The 3,906-nt window shown below is 38.7% G+C and overlaps 1 pseudogene; it reads right to left on the bottom strand.

Annotated features, from left to right (window-relative positions):
• Positions 1–2,540: 2,540 nt before the first annotated feature.
• On the bottom strand, positions 2,541–3,311 carry LOC106977476 (transcription factor BTF3-like; annotated as a pseudogene).
• Positions 3,312–3,906: the final 595 nt, after the last annotated feature.

The following is a 3,906-nucleotide window of genomic DNA, read 5'->3' as shown; positions in this document are numbered from 1 at the left end:
TTGAACTCATCTGCCAAATTCCAAAGCTGTTGCTATTTGCTTCCCCCTACTTCGTGAATAAGCCTGGAAACAAACATTTCTAACATAATTTCTTAGTAACCTCTGTTCTTGTTGTGCTCTTAAAGAAATTGGTGCTGCTGATTCTGTTACCCTGGTATTGTTCTACTTTTGTCTTGAAGTTTCAGGAGCAGAAGCCCAAAAAACGCCCCAAACTGACTTTTTGCCCTAGATAGAAGTTTTGTTTCTTGAAAAGGACTATGTAAATAGTGTCTTCTGGACTCCAAATTTAGGAGTTTTGTGAATATTGTAACAATGTGTAGTATCTTATAATATTAATGTATCATATGTTACAGACAGGTAAACAGGATTTCACACTCCTCACTAAGAGCAGATCTACTTGTATCTATTTTATATATTGATGTTCTTTATAAAATATAAATTCTTTAAATAAAATGACTCTGCTGTTTTTAAAAAGTTTGAAAAAAGCAGCAATAGAGATATACACAAATAGCACATTGATTCAACAAGTATTTATTAACTGTGCCAGGCATTATGGTTGGTGACACAGCAATGACATTCTCATAGGGTATACATTGAATAAAAGGCTAGGCAAAATTAAACATGGTATTAAAATCAATATTAAATAAAAATGTCTAAGGAGCCATCTTGAGATTTTTAAAAATACAACATTTATCTAGCTTTGGAAATTATCTGTGGAAAACATCATTGGAAGAACCAAATGACAATTTCTTATTTTTTCACGAGGGTATACTCTGAACAAATTAGGCACACACACACACACACACACACACACACACACACACACAAGAGTTTCACATAGGCAAATATATAACCATGCATTTCGAAAGAATCCAGTCTTAGAGAATAATCTGCCCTACTTTTGTAGTCCTATGAAACAAAAATGGGTTAGTATGTAGGACTATTAGTATTACAGAGCATTAGTCTCTACTGAAGACTTCATTTCTGACCACCTGTATTAGTTACCTGTGGCTGCAATAATAAATTACCAAATGATGGCTTTAAAACAACAGAAATTTATTCTCCCATAATTCTGAAGGCCAGAAGTCCAGAGTAAGTTTTTGCTGAGCTGAAATCAAGCTGTGAGCAGGGCTCTTGGATGCTCTTTGGGGAGAATCCATTTCTCGTGCCATCCAGCTTCTGATAGCTGCCTGGCTGGCATTCCTTGGTGCATGGTGGCAGCAGTCCAAACTCTGTCCATCTCTGTGTTCACATTGCCTTCTCTCAGTGTGTCTGAAAACTCCCTCTGTCTTCGTTTTATTGTACACATGCAGTTGCTTCTAGAGCCCACCCACATAATCCCGGATAAACCCTTCAAGACCCTCAATCTAATCACATCTTTTGCCATATAAGGTTATATTCACAGGTTCTGGGAATTAGGACTTGGACATACATTTGAGGCCACTATTCAACCCACTATACCATGATACTTCTGTGGCTCCAGATATCCAGCCAAAGGGTAGTAAAAAAGCAAAACAAAGTTTACCCTTGTAACAAGCCATTGTTGTAAGTAGCTAGCATTTATTGTTTTAATTACCTTTGTAACAAGCCATTGGTGTAAGTAGCTAGAATTCATTGTTTTAATTCTGATTTGTCTACCTCAAGAAAAAAATTCTTAAGTTTACAGAAAAAGCAACCAGAATGATCATGGATATAAGAGAATTGTGAATAGACTAAAAACATTTGGTCTCTAGTCTGGAAAGATGAAACAAGCTATGACCAAAATCTTGTAAGGGATATACAGAGAGTGAACACTGATTTTGTTCACCAAAGTTTGAAATTCTAAAAACAAGAGAGCCTCCCTACCTCACCCACCCACACACACATCTGATTCTGGGGAAATATTTATGATTAGAGGAAGAACTACTTAAGTTTACAGTGAGTGATTTAAGGTATTGACTGGGCTTAGAAATCAGCTAAAAAGTTCACAACAGGTTTAATGTATGCAATAAAATTGATATGCTGTTATGGTCAAACTAGGAATTCTCTAATATAAATCTTTATTGCAAGATAGCCAGCATAAAACCATCTCTAATTTCCCTTAGACTAATATGATTTTACTCATCAGATTTTATTATTTATCACTTGAGCTCTTGACTCTAAACTCTAAGCCTCTGCAGTTCAATATGCTAACTACCAACCACATGACAACTTAAATGTAAATTAATTAAAATTAAAATTAAAGATTCAGCTCCTTAGACTAGCCATTTTAATAATCTTCAAAAGCCATTTGGCATAGTAGCCACCATATTTGATGGAACAAATCTAGGACATTTATATCACTGCAGAAAGTTCTTATTAGACAGTGATGTTCCATATATATGTAGTGTGATCGTTTGCACTTGGATGTAAGTAACACATTTCAAACTCAATTTGTTCCACATTAAGGTCATCTTTTCTCCTCCCCTTCACCCCATAAAGAAGCCACATGTGCAATTTGGTTCTTCTCTAGTGTTCTTTTTTTTTAATGTTGTTTCAAACTGATTCCCAGACTTCTTCAGCTTAATTAGCTGCAAAGAATGAATTGTGTATAAGCAAAAACGGAAAAGAGCTGCAGTGTCCAAGGGGCTGGGGCTTAAAAATATTAGAGATCTAGATTTTATCAGATCCGTGAACAAAATTTTTAAAAAGCAGTCATAATATAAAACAGCAGCTCCCAGTAACTTCTTCAAGCTTTATCTTCTTCAGAAGTTGATTCAATTCTGTTTGCTCCCTTCTTGGAAGCTTCATCAAAATTCTCCACAAAATCTGGAACTTCATCATCCTCCTCCTCTCCGGTAGCAAGTGGTACCTTTCCATCCACAGACTGGGCAGAACTTCAGCCAGCCTTCTTAAACTAGTCAGACTGTCTGCACCAGGTTGGTTTAAGATACTGAGTAGCATTTCTGTCAGATGCTTCCTCTCAGCATGGCCTGTAATGGTGAAAGGGTTCGCTGCCAGGGATGCCTGAACTTCACGGTTGTTAAAGTGGATCACTGTTCCTCGGTTTGTGAACATATTCACCTCTTCCATACCAGAGATACTGTTTACCCCTAACTTCTTTAAGGAGAACTGAAGTTTTTCGTCATCTGCTATGGCTGTTCGATGAGCCACCTTTTTTCGGCGAGCAGTTCCTTTCCCACCAATGCGCACGTGTGCTTGCAGTTTGACGAGTTTCTCCTGGTTCATGATAGTTGCTTTCATCTTGTTGGAGAGGAAATGCGGCCGCGCCTGGGACTAGGGTTGGTGCTCAGGGGGTCTCGGGTGGACCATCTGAGATTAGGTGCACACACGGCGGGGACACAAGATGGCAGCTCTAGTGTACTCTAAATAAAGGACACCACTATTTACCCATCTCACTGAGCAAGAAACCTGAATCATGCTCATTTTTTCCCCTCCTACCTAACCTCCCACATTCATAAGGCAAAAATGATTTTTTTTTAATTCCTCTGTGAGGCACCTGGGTGGCTCAGTCGGTTAAGCATCCCACTCTTGGTTTCGGCTCAGATCATGATCTCACAGTTCGTGGGTTCAAGCCCCTCATCAGGCTCTGTGCTGACAGAACGGAGCCTGCTTGGGATTCTGTCTCACTCCCTCTCTGCCCCTCCCTTGCTCGCTCTCTCTGTCTCTCTCAAATAAATAAACTTAAAAAATTAAAAATAAAGAAATAAAAATTCCTCTGTGAATTGAATTGGTATACTTCTCTCCATCTGCATCACTGCCACATGTGTTCAGACCACCATAATCTCTTCTGAACTACTGCTGTGGTTCCCTAACTGCTCTCCCTGCTTCCAGTCTTAATTCTAAACCTTTGCCCATCTCATTCTGTTGCCAGAGCATGCTTTCGAAAACTCAAACCTCACTATATTTAATGTCCTCGGGGTGAAT

This window comes from Acinonyx jubatus, chromosome B4 (assembly GCF_027475565.1).
Source record: "Acinonyx jubatus isolate Ajub_Pintada_27869175 chromosome B4, VMU_Ajub_asm_v1.0, whole genome shotgun sequence".
Classification (NCBI taxonomy): Eukaryota; Metazoa; Chordata; class Mammalia; order Carnivora; family Felidae; genus Acinonyx; species Acinonyx jubatus.
The sequence above is the reverse complement of the archived record's forward strand: the minus strand, read 5'-3'. Positions and strand labels throughout refer to the sequence as shown.